Below are 14,018 nucleotides of genomic sequence, written 5' to 3'. Positions count from 1 at the left end.
ATACTAGCAGGGTAAACCATGATGGACAGGTTTCAGATAAGCTTCCAGATGAAGACTGGCTAGGAAAAAGGAGAGACAGATTTCTTCTAATTATTTAGGCACGGAAAAATTTATGAACAGAAATATAATTCTGTCAGATAGTACCAGAATATTGACTACTGTAATATTATGAAGAACACCAGAAAAATGTGAGATATAGTGACAGAAGATGAGTTCCTCAGGTTAGAAGTGCTCAAAATAATACTGGGGAAGAGTCACCTCCTCAAAGCAGAGTTGACTGTGATGAAACAAATGGAATAAAACCTTCAGGATTTAATTTGCTGATGGGGTACAACTCAAAATAAAGATTAAGGGCTATAAGCATCTATTAATAATCATACTGTGGAATATAAGAATTGTGAATCTAGGAAAGTTGGAAATTGTCAAAAATGAAATGGAATTCATAAACATTGATATCCTAGGCATTAGTGAGCTAGAATGGGTTCATATTGGCCATTTTGAATCTAACAATCACATGGTTTACTATGCCAAAAATGACAAATTGAAGATGAATGGTGTTGCATTTATCATCAGAAAGAACATGTCAAGAGCTGTCTTGAAGTACAATGTTGTCTATGATAATATAATATTCATGCACCTACAAGAATGTTATCCTACTACAGACAGCATTGTATTTCAACATAGATATTGAATTTTCTTTTTCTCAGTAAATATAATGCCATTCTTCTTCAATTTGTCTTTCTTGGCATAGTCTACTATTTGACAGTCATATTCAAAATGGACCATACCAGTCCATTTCAGCTTACTTATTCCTAGGATAAGGAACCATGGTAATGTAATGGTTAAGAGTTGTGCTACACAGAGCCTCTGCATTACATAAGACTATAGCTGGAAGCCTGAACCACATCTAGATCTTCAGAGATGGAAAATTTCGACTTGAAAGGATGAGCAGACCAGCCTGGAGTGGCTAGAAGAACAGAAGTTACTTCTTGAAAGAAAGACCTACAGGAAAAATACAAAAAAACAAACAAACAAACAAACAAACAAACATAGGCAGACCGACTGTTACTACACGAACAAGCAAGTTGCTTGCCCAGGAGACATCAAGGCAAGTGGTTGGGTCCCCTCAGTGTAAACCCCCTTCCAAGACTAAGACTCAATGGGAATACATGCTCTGATTGGTGACCATGCTTGTCACCGGTAAGGGGAAGTGAGGGAAAAAGAGCAATGAAGCTGCAAGCTAAGCCCTACAATGTTCAATAGACTTCTGTGAACCCGGGTGGAGACCTGGTTGGCCAGCAGTGTGGCAAGACCTGGGGACACTTGGGCCCAGAGTCTGTGACATAGCCACAGAGGACTAGAGTGGAGAGTGAAGCGTCAAGCTGATAAGAAGAGAGGGCATATGCACAAGAACACACACACTTGCAGATAATACTCACTTGACCTGGCTTCAATGACTGGATGATCAGAGCTCAACCAGAATAAGAAAGAAGAGGGAAAAAATAGTAATCTGATAACAATTTGATGAACTTGACCTACACCTATGGATGCAGTAGCTCAAAAGATGGAACAAACCCTTACAGCAAGGATCATTCCCATTCCCTCCATACACAGAGTAGACAGGGATGGACAACTTGGACATTGGGTATCCAAAATGGGGGGAGGGGGGGCTACAAAGGCAAGAAGTGACTGGCTTACAAGCTTTCAAGAGAGAACCTAGATTCAGAGGGTGTGAAGGAATGTAGACTTTCCCCTGAGTAGTATACAATTTGTCTAGGCAGGGTTGATGAAATGAAATGCGCATTCATCTCTTTTGATATAATAGTGGATAATTGTTATCAGGACTGCTTGTGAGGGTTGGATATGTAAAAAAAAAATCTCCACCTTCCCATGAATTACAATTTATTGACCACTGTTCACCAGTATTTACAATAAAGTAAACAATATACAATTGGATTAACATTCACATTACTACAAAGTTACTTTTCCTGGTTTCAATTGAACCAGTAACCAGATACTGAGAAGATTGAACTTACATGTAAGGAATGGGTTGGGATAAAAAAAAAACAAAAAAACCCAAGCAGGCCAATAGTTCACAAGATTGTTCACCCATTTATGCCAGCAGATCCTAAACAGCAATGTTTCTAACCATCGTATTAGATACTAACGAGGTATTAGGCATTCCATGAATCATGACCTTTTGCTTAAAAACACAGGGATTCCAACTTTCTATAAAGGAATCGCTTTCTAAATGGATCAAAAGCCCACTTAACTTTGTTTGGCTTATTTAAGCATTATTTGTCCAGTTTTCTTACCTGGGTAGGGAGTTTTTTAGCAGAGGTTAAGATTTCCCATTCAGGGAATTTGCAAATAAATAGTTTCAACTATATGACTATCTTGATAATGATGTTTCAAGTTGTCCAATTAATTACTAGATCATTTATTTGATTTGAAAGCTTATGGTTTAGAATTGCTTAAAATTTTACTTGAGATTTATTTCTTGAGTTGTGCAGAATGATAGCATCCCTGAAACAATACAAACTTACCCACGGCTATGAACTCCAGTTTTGTACAGAAGTTTTGTTTTTGGTGAATGTAAAATCAAATCAAATACATATACATAAACACAAAAACAACCTAAAATCCAGAATGGTCCTTAGGCATATATTTATGGGTTAAACCCAAGTTCTGATTCAGTAATGACTAAGTAAAATTTCCCAATATTTAGAAAAACTATTTTCTAATGCAGAGGAAATAATATACCATGATATCAAATTTTTTTTCTGATAAATGAAGCAACTACAGAAAGCTTTTATTTATTTATTCAAAATAGCCAGTGCTATTGATGCAACAACAACAAAAACTCCAAACAGCTCCAATACTACTTCAAAACAAACATATCAAACTTGATTTTCATTAGAATGTAGTTATTCTTCACACTAATAAATTAAAAAACAAAAAAAACAAGACCTAAATTTTATATATATGTAAATATGTATAAAAAGCAATGCAAGCAATTATTTAGCTTCATCTTCTGGACAAGAATGCCAAGTTAGTCTCTCTTCATAAAACGCAATTACAATTTAAGGGCATTTCACGTTTGCCTGTTTTGCCAGCACCAAGTCTGCCTCATCTGAATCCTTCCATTCCATGAGAAACATTAATTCTCCACTGCTGTCTGTGGCACCATTTATTCGCTTAGGATCAAGACCTCTGGTAAGGCCCCTTGGTTTGTCAGCAGCATCTCTTTTTTTCTTTGGTTTGCTGTCATCAGATTCACTGTCAGACAAAGATTTCCTTTTTGTACCGTCTTTTTCTTTACCAGCTTTTTGAGAATTCAGGAATGCCTCAATTAATGCTGGACAATCTAAATTTTCTTCAGGTTCCCAAGTATTATCAGCATCTATAAATCCTTCCCACTTCCGGAAATACTCCACCTTCCCATGAATTATTTTTTCTACCACATTTTTTCTACCAAAACTCTTCGGGTTCTGCTTCTTCAACTTTTTACTCTTTCCATTGTATTCCTTTCCCATTTTTTGCAATGTAGTTTTATTGAAGGCCATTTTTTATTGCAGACTTGAAGAGCTATTATTCACCGCCTCTGAGCTTCTCTGGCTCCCGGGTCTGCGGCGTTTTGGGCCCTGCGAGCCTCCAGCTCCAGACACATCTGAGGAGGAGGAGGAGTGATTAACTTTTCAGCCTAGAAGCGGAGGTCCCTGGGACCATCAAGGGAGAAGAGCAGAGAGCAGGACCCTACTTAGAGAACCAGAGATGCCTGAGATGGAGGCAGAGATGATGACGTGGAGAGATGGAGCAGTTGGGGACTTTAGACACAGAGGAGAGAGGCGGTGTGCTGAGGACTGAGGGGCAGGCTTGTAGTGTATACCCTTTGGTTGGTTGATGATACATGGAGGGGATTATAACCATAGCAATGTAACAATATACAATAGTATGAATGTAAAACTAATGATCTCCCATGTAAACTATCACATAATTCACAATAAAATATTTTAAAAATAAATAAATAGAAGAGTTGCGCTACAATCCACAAACTTTGCAGATCCAGTCTACCAATCTCTCCACAGGAGAAAAATGAAGCTTTCTGCACCAATCTGAGTGGCTATATATCAGACAATGTTCTGGCACTATATCAGACAATGTTCCAGTGCTGTTCATCAGGTTTACAGTGACTAAACATTCAAAAGCAATCCACCTCTTCTACTTCAGAGTCTGTATTAGTCTGAAACCTCAGGTGAAACCTCTCTACCTTGGGTGGCTCTGCTTCCAGCATCACAGCAACACATAAGCCACCACAGTGCACCAAACTGACAAATGGACAGATTATGTAATAATGATTGCTAGAAGTGAAAAGAACTTGAAATACTTACTGATGAAGATCAAAGACCACAGCCTTAAGTATGGATTGTATCCCAATGTAAATAAAAAAATCCTCACAATTTGCATTACAAATAACATCATGATAAATAGAGAAATGATTAAAGGTATTAAAGACTTCATTTTGCTTGGATCATTATCAACACTCATGGAAGCAACAGTCAAGATCTCTTTAAAGTGTTCAAAAGCAAAGATATCAGTTTAGACTAAGGTATGCCTGGCCAAGCCATGGTATTTTTAATAGTCTCATTATGCTTCCATATTCACTGCAACACACAAGTCACCACAGTACGCCAAACTCAGAGACAAGTGACAAATGGACAGATTATGTAATATTGATTACTAGAAGTAAAAGAGACTTGAAATATGTTAAAGTTGGGCAATGAATAACAAAAACAGGACAAGAATCCATGTGTTTGAATTACAGTGTTTGAGAAGAATATTAAAAGCATCATGAACTACCAGAAGAACAAACAAATATGTCTTGGATGCTTGCTTCTTAGAGGAGAGGGTTGAGAGATTTAAGCTCCCATACTTCTAAGATGTTATCATGCTGAACCATTCTCTGGAGGACATCATGCTTGGTAAAGTGGAAGGTCAGCAAAAAAGAGGAAGACCCCCAATGAAATGAATTGACACAATGTCAGAGAAACAATGGGCTCAAATGTAACTATTGTGAGGCTGGCACAGGACTGGGCAGGGTTTCATTCTGTTGTCAATAGGGTCGCTATGAGTCAGGACCCACTTGAAAGCGCCTAAAAACAACAATAGCCAAAGATGGAGGTCAAGGACTAACTCAAGCATACCCATATCTTGTTCTGTATGTTACACTTTGGAATTTTCTACAAGCAACCCAGAAAAGAAAATGTATAAATAGAAGGTAGCATTTAAATACTTGGTTGAGTTCAAATTTGTGGATCTTCAACTAGAAGCAGCTACTAGAATCTACATAGAAGTTTTGCCAGTCAGACTCCTGCATTATACAATTTTGCTTTAAAGAATGCACAAATTTTGACTTGAACTATTTTTTTTTAATAAATGAGTTTAATTTCTAAAAAAATTACTAACTAGGGTTCCACTGGATTCCTAATATACTTAAACTGTGGGGAATATTAAAAGAGCAATCAGAAATTCAATTCAATTCATTTTTCTGCACAGTGGGAGAAATTTAACTGCTGTGCTTACATAATCTCTGATTTTCTCATGTAGGAAACTCAGATTTTATACAATTACAATTAGCAGCTCAATATGTTTAAGAATCCAAAGACATAGTACTGAAATGAAATCTATCAAAAATTGTTTCTTAAATTGTTACAGAGAACAATCTCTTCCTTCCTTCCTTCCTTCCCTTCCTTCCTTCTTTCCTTCCTTCCTTCCTTCCTTCCTTCTTTCTTTCCTTCCTTCCTTCCTTCCTTCCTTCCTTCCTTCCTTCCTTCCTTCCTTGATTCCTTCCTTCCCTCCTTCCTTCCTTTTCTTTCCATTCCTCCTTCTTTCCTAATCCTTTCTCCTTTCTGAACTTTGTCCTTAGGCAAATACCACAAGGATCACTGGTAGTGTAGTGAGTTGCAAGTTGGACTGCTAACCAAAAGGTCTACCAGCCACTTCTCAGGAGAAAGATGAGGGTCTCTTCTCCCATAAAGATCTATAGCCTCTAAAACCACATAAACAGTCACTATAAATAAAAAATGGCATGATAACACACAATCACCGCCATCACAATCACTACATCACATCACATCACATCACACACATTAGAGGCCTACTTATTATAGGTCTAAAAATTGAGCCATAGGATGAGTTCAGTTCCAGACCAGAGAGTGACTAAGGGCCACAGGCTTGGATTCTACCAGGCATTATTCCACCAGTAAACCTGGTCTTTTTCTATGATTTTGAGTATGTTGTTGTTGTTGTTAAGTGCCGTGGAGTCGGTTCCGACTTATAGCGACCTTGCACAGGGTTTCCGAGGCTGTAAATCTTTACGGGAGCAGAACACCTCATCTTTCTCCCGCGGAACTGCTGGTAGTTTCGAACTACTGACCTTGTGGTTCACAGCCCAATTCATAACCACTAGGCTACCAGAGCTCCTTACGATTTTGAGTATAGGAACAGTTAATTTCTACTGAAACTAAATATCAAATGGATGCAGTTGCTTATTATTAATTATATTTTCTATACTTTGGTAAAAACTCATGTTAATTTCTGTTTCACTGGTATGCATTGCTTGAAGATGTGAAAAATAAAAAAAGGTGAAAACATTTTTAAAGCAACCTTATATTTTTCAGTTTATTCTATTTTCTTATACTAAAAACAGCAATAATTATATATTCATACCCCTCTATTCATCTGATTTAAAGTGTTTAGAATATGTTCCATAAAAATAAGAAGTGTTAAGGTTAATAATTTAAACTGGAAACATGCTCAGCATTTCTACATCTCAAAAATAAATAAATTAATAGTCAACCAACTTCCATCTATCTAGTTACATGTGATTTATATCTTTTTTCATTTCTTGTGTTTGGTTCATACCACTATTTACCAGTGAAGAGGTAGGCCTAAAAGGAGTGACGAGGAAGAGGGAAATTTTTGTCTATCAGCACTGTAGATTCCCAAGAATAGAACACTTTTGTAGTCTTCCCCAAAATCACTCAAAATGGAGAGATCTCGAGGGGGAATCAAACAAACCAAAAAAACAAAGCAAAACAAAAAACCTACTGTCTTTGACTTGATTCTTATTCATAGTAATCATATAGGCCAGAGTAGGACTACTCTTTAGGCTTTCTGAGAAACCCTAAATTCTTATGGGAACAGGTATCATCTTTCTCCTGTGAAATGACTGGTAAGTTTGAACTGTCAACCATACAGTTAATAGCCCAATGCTTCACTCACAACACCCTTAGGACACCTTTTAAGGAGGCATGCCATCCATTTGAACCACAAGGTCAGTCATTCAAGCTTACCAGTCAATCCTCAGAACACCCTATACAGGGTAGCTAATAGTAGGAACAGACTGGATAAACATTTAACAACAACACAATGGTTTATTTTAATACCTTACTGACTAGCTCCACTGTGGAGATTTGTGTGATACTGTAATGGTAAAATCTATGCCTCTGTTATTTCAAAGGCCACCATGGTCATTCTTGGTTGGCAGGTTTCAGGGATACTTCCAGTCTAAGGCCTGCCGATCTAATTATGAGAAATAGTCAATGAAAACCTTATAAATCACAACAGATCATTATCTATTTCTCTTGCTTTGGACAGCCATCAGGAAGGACCAATCATTGGAAGAGGACACCAAATTTGGTGAATTAGAGGGCATGGAGATCCTCAGTAACTTGGATAGGCGTAATCACTGCAAAAATGAAACTTGAACATGCTGGAGATTATGAGGAAGATAAAGAACCAGACAATATTTTACTCTGTTGAGCATAAATCTGCCTTGAGTTGAAATTGATTAAACAACAGCTAACAAAACAAATGGTTAGCTAGCATCATAGCAGGACTTTGTCAGTAGTCCTCTAACAGCAGGCCAAGTGTCAAGAGCTCAAAGCCCAAATAAATGAGATTCAGGAAGCTGCTTACTTACTCTAGGACATTTCAAAGATCAAATAAATTAAGCAAGTCTTGATTTTAATTCCAATATATATTGAGCACTTTCCACGTTTCTAGGCTTATGTTCTCAAATATGTTAGCTCATTTAATCCTTACAACAAGAACATATTATCAAAAGAAAAAAAAAATGATCAGACAATGTTAAAGCAGGTAAGGATGTCTTTATTCAAAAATAAAAAGGTGGGATGGGAAGGAACAAATTATGGGGGCAAAGACCATTTTAACAGAGGAGAAGAAAACTGTTAAAATAGGTAGAGAGACCAGAAATAAGTCTAAAGTCCAATTCTGCTGAAGCAGAATGAAGAAAAAACTGGAGTGACACAGTGAAAAAATACTGAAGTATTGTAGGATGTTAAGGTTAAGGATTGGGGTATGTTGATCACATGAATTCATTTCTTGAGCTTATTATTAACGCCAGATGGACTATTTCCCATGTGAATTCTGGAGAGAAAGGTCAGGGCCCTAGAGTTAGAAAAAGTCTGTCTAAAGTTTAGTCAAGCTGAGGAGAATTTTAATACCATCTTCATCAATCATTTTCCAGAACACAAAAAAGTGGGAAGATTTCTTTAGCCATTTATATTTTCCAGGATCACAGGGTTCAAGTAAAATTCTACAGTTAATATGCTAAGGAAATACAGGCTTAATGGTAAAATTGCTGTTGTTAAGTGTCATTGATTTGGTTTCGACTCATAGCGATCCTTCATAGGGTTTCCAAGGAACAGTTTGAACTACCAACTTTGTGGTTTACAGTCCAATATTTCTCTTACAGTGTCACATCAGAATGAGGTAAATGTGAAAGCAGACTAGAAATTTGATAATTAAGTTAGATAGTTAGGCATATTTAGTTAGCCAGCAAAGGACTTAGAGATTATTAGTGCTATCAATGGTCATGGATATGAACAGACTATTTAAGGATACACCAGTTCCTCATCCTTTTTCTATTATGCAGAGAAGCACTGAGTGGGGAGCAGCTGAACACATTCTGGGGTTGAGCTTTGGATAATGAATCCTGCCCATGTTATTCTCCCTTGTAATAAGACAAACATGAATTCAACCAATTGAACCAAGCCACCAAATCTTTAAATTTAGCTTTTCAGTTTCCCAGCCTCTGAAGACCTGAGAGAAATTCAGATTATGCATAACCCCTTCCACTGAGGAACCAAGGTTCTTTATGATGAAGTAGGCAAGTCTGTTTGACTCAAAACATCCAGAGCTGTATGTAGACTTCTTTTTTGTTCCTTCTAAGGAGCTCTGGTAGCGTAGTGGTTATGAATTGGACTGCCAACTTCAAGGTCAGCAGTTCAAAACTACCAGTGGTTCTGCGGGAGAAAGATGAGGTGTTCTGCTCCTGTAAAGATTTACAGCCTCGGAAACCCTGTGCAGGGTCACTATGAGTTGGAACCGACTCCACGGTACTTACCAACAACACCCAATCCAGATCAGGGGATTTCGTGTTCCAAGAATTTCCAAATACCTTTTTTCTTAGTTTTCTTTTGTTGCCATACAAAAAATACCACATCTGGTTACTTTAAAAAGCAGGGATTTTTTCCCCCCTCAGTTCTAAAGACTTAAATCCAAATCAAAGTTTCAGCTGCGGGTTTTTCTCTTAGCATCTGGTGTTCACTGGCAATCTTTGCCATTCTTTGCTTGTAGTCAGGTCACTGCAGTTAGATTTTACAAAACAATGTTTACTATATTTGGAACCGTATGACCTTCTACTGGCAAGATACAATTGTGACTATTATGGATGAGAAAAAAGAAGAAAGAAATACGCACAATTGAGCTGGGCACCATGAAGACAACACCTAATACCCAATCTTCTATAGGTTGTTACTTCCTTCTCAAACATGAGGAAATGGAAGGGCAGAAAATATATTCACTTGCCCAGGTTACATTACTAGTCACATGGCAAGAATTTAAACTAAGTTCATATATTTCAAAAGCCCAAAATCTTTCTAATTTGTACAATTCCTAAATAGATAGAGATCCACCTAGAAATAGTTTCAATAAGAGGAAGGAGAAAGAATCTGCTTGGAAATATAAGGATACAGTCATCAGAGTCTACATATAAACAAAATGTGTGAAAAGTAAATTTTCACCACCTCATACTTTTGCTTAGGATTTATCTTCAGCAGTATCCACTACTAAAAATCATCTCATGTGACACCTTGGAATAGAGTTTGTTCTAGGGAGATTTTCTATGTATAAAGTATCAACAGCCAAACAAGGGTAGGAAAATTACTTCAGCCATTACATGCCTCAAAATCACAATTAGATAAATTATTTAAAATAATCTTGTAAATTTGTTCTCTTTTTCTTTGTTTCTCAGCAAATCAAACCAACTTTTGTGGCTTTTGTGTATGTGTAAATGTGTGTTTAATCACTGTAATAATCACAGTGGTAATAATATTAGGTAGATATTAGCGATTGTGTTTTCAAATTATTGTAAGTTAAGATGAAAAAATACCCACATCAATAAAACCTTTTTAAAAAGATAAACTTCCATTTAAATTTGCATACAATAACACTAGACGGTTTTTAAAGAAGATAATAAAACCATGACTCTCATACAGATATAAAATGAACATGTCTACAACTTTATTTAACTCATTAACTAATGAGGAACTCACACCTATCTCCAGCCTATTCAAAAGTGAAGTCAATTAAACAATTTAAATGGAGTAGGTGAACGTTGAAATTTATTTACAAATAAACTCAAAGTAATTTTTTCATCAAATAGGATTTATTGGCTTGTTTACAGACAAAAATTATTTGTATCATTATCAAGATACCATTTACAGAGTTTTAAAATATATCAAAGGTAATGAAAGGTGTAGAACTCCATGTTTTTGTTAAGTGTCGTCGAGTTGATTCCGACCCATAGCGACCCTGTATACAGTTTCCGAGGAGCAGCTGGTGAGCTTGAAACACCGACCTTGCAGTTCAAGTGGCTTTACAGTCTGGCGCATTAACCCACAGTGCCACACTAGGACTCTGTAGAACCCCCATGGACCTAGATAATCTTCTAGAAACTCCACCATTCCATTGAAAGGGTATCCAGTAATCTCCTTTGCTAATTCCAAAGTCTTCTTTACAATAGAAGCTGGGTAATTGCTACAAAAATTTGTTTTCTAAAACTACAATTCAAATACAGAAACGTAATTTTGCAAATCAAATCTTATTTATGTCTAACTGTGATTTGAGTTGTTTGGCTTAGTAGTACAAAAATATGCCAAATAATGAAAAAGTGTTCATAAAGAGTCCTGCTTTAATGGCCAATGAGACACTATTATGTTAAAATTTCTGAGATTAGAGCCATTTCTGAAACTGCATAGAAGCATGTGAGAAGACTCTGGAAGGGCAAGGAAAGAACAGAAGGCAATGTTAGAAACTCAATCTGGGAGTGTTAAAAATCGAAAGCCAGACCTGTGATTCAAATGTACTGAAAGGACACAATTGAAGAGAGGTACGAGTAAAAAAAATAGAGTGGTATTTTCAAAGCAGCAGGTCTTCTACTACTTGGGGAAGATGAGATGATTTAAAACCCTAAAGACAAGCATAGCCTTAAAAACACTGATCAACATAGTGACTCAGGTGTTTATTATTTTTCATTCTCATTTAATCTGTTTGATATTTTCATGAAGAAAGTCTTGGGTTTGTGCTAGAATATATTTAGCATCTAACATTTGTTAACTTTTATTGCACTGATAAAGTAGGTCTAGGATTCATAGTGTTTGGCTACAAAACACAAAGGCAAATTATTTAGTTAGAATGATATAATAATTCACTTTTTAATGTATTGCCTTATTGGTTAATGTTTTAATGTATTTTAATGCAATGTATTTAATGTATTCTTAAGTAGAACTACCTACTATTCAGGGAGTCCTGGTAGTTTAATGTTTAAGTACTAGGCTTTAATTAAATTTTCAGTGGTTAGAACCCACAACCTTGTCTGCAAGAGAAAAGACTGGGACAGAATTTCTGGTAAAGATTACAGCTTAAGAAACCATATGGGACAGTTCTACTCTGTCATATAGTCTCTCCATGAATTGGTATCAACTCCATAGCCACATGAACAACCACTTATTTAGACAATTTTTAAAGATAACGATACAAACTTCCCTACTAAATGAATTTATTAAGATAAAAGTGTCATTCAAATAAAAATGTAAAAAAAAAAAATACTAAAAGCTTATATTCAAACACAGCAAAATAGGACTGTGGCATAAGATGAGTGATGGAGGTAAAATTGGACCACTACAGGAATCAAAGAAAAGCTGGATTTTGTCTTGCTCTGATCATTTAATCAATTTACTCAACTATGTGTCTCAGTGTCAGACATTTATGTCCTAATTTTTTAAATGAAAATGAAAAATTCGGCCCTGCCTCTTTCAGTGTGCTCTCAAGATGAAATGAGAAAACATAGCAGAAGGCATGGTGAAAAGTCCTATCCAAATATGTTGTCAATATTGTTGTTATTAAGTGTCATCGAGTCAATTCCAACCCATAATGATCCTCTATAGAGTTTCCAAGGAGCAGCTGGTGAGCTTGAACCACCGATCTTGCAGTTCAAATGGCTTTGCAGTCTGGTGCATCAACCCACAGCACCACCCCAGGACTCCATTGCTATTGTTGGTGGTGGTGGTGGCGGTGGTGTGCCATTGTTGTTGTTGTTAGCTGCCATCAAGTCGGTACTGACTCATAGTGACCCTATGCACAGCAGAATGAAACACTGCCTGATCCTGGGCCATCCTCACTACTGTTGCCATGCTTGAGTCCATTGATGCTGCCACTTGCCCAATCCATCTCGTGGGGGGTCATCCTCTTTTTCTCTGAACCTCCACCTTACCAAACATGATATCCTTCTCCAGTGATTGGTCCCTCCTGACAATATGTCCAAATTATGAGAGATGAAGTTTGGCCATCTTGGCCTCCAAGGAGCACTCTGGCTGCAGTTCTTCCAAAATGGCTCTATTGGTTCTTTTGGCAGCCCATGGCACTTTCAATATTCTCCTCAAACACCATAAGTCAAAAGCATCAATTCTTCTACGGTCTTCCTTAGTCACTGTCCAGCTTTCACATGCATATGAAGTTATTGAAAATACCATGGCTAGGGTCAGGCGTACCTTAGTCCTCATGCTGACATCTTTGCTCTTCAACACTTTAAAAAGGTCTTGCACAGCAGATTTGCTTAATGCAATACATTGTTTGATTTCTTGACTGCTACTTCCATGAGTGTTGATAGTTGATCCAAGAAGAATGAAGTCTTTGACAACTTCAATCTTTTCTCCATTGATAAGAATGTTATTTATTGGGCCAGTGTTGAGGACTTTTGTTTTCTTTACATTGAGATGTAATCCATACCAAAGGCTGTGCTCTTTGATCATCATCAGTAAATGTTTTAAGTCCTCTTCACTTTCAGCAAGCAAGGTTATATCATCTGCATATCACCGGTTGTTAATGAGTCTTCCTCCAATCCTGGTGCCATGTTTTTCTGCATACAACCCAGCTTCTCAGATTATTTGCTCAGCACACAGATTGAATAAGTATGGACCAGAAGAGTTGTGGGATGACATCAAGAACATCATACATGAAGAAAGCAAAAAGTCATTAAGAAAACAAGAAAGAAAGAAAAGGTCAAAATGGATGTCAGAAGAGACTCTGAAACTTGCTCTCCAGTGTAGAGATGCTAAAGCAAATGGAAGAAATGAGGAGGTCCAGAGCTGAACAGAAAATTTCAAAGATCAGCTCAAGAAGATAAAGCCAAATATTACAACAAAATGTTCAAAGATCTGGAATCAGAAACCAAAAAGGAAGAACACACAGCATTTCTCAAGCTGGGGGACTGAAGAAAAAAAATTCAAGCTTCAACTTAAGTTATTGAAAGATTCACTAGGCAAATTATTGAATGATGCAGAAAGCATAAAGAGAAGATGGAAGGAATATACAGAGTCACTGTACCAAAAGGAAATGGTTAATGTTTAACCATTTCAATAGGTAGCATATGA

General features: G+C 36.9%; 1 pseudogene; it reads right to left on the bottom strand.

Moving 5' to 3' along the window:
* Positions 1-3,017: 3,017 nt before the first annotated feature.
* Positions 3,018-3,566, bottom strand: LOC102829334 (annotated as a pseudogene).
* Between the last annotated feature and the right edge of the window lie 10,452 nt (positions 3,567-14,018).

Source organism: Chrysochloris asiatica, unplaced genomic scaffold, assembly GCF_000296735.1.
Source record: "Chrysochloris asiatica unplaced genomic scaffold, ChrAsi1.0 scaffold00088, whole genome shotgun sequence".
Taxonomy (NCBI): domain Eukaryota; kingdom Metazoa; phylum Chordata; class Mammalia; order Afrosoricida; family Chrysochloridae; genus Chrysochloris; species Chrysochloris asiatica.
This window is presented reverse-complemented; position numbering and strand designations above follow the sequence as displayed.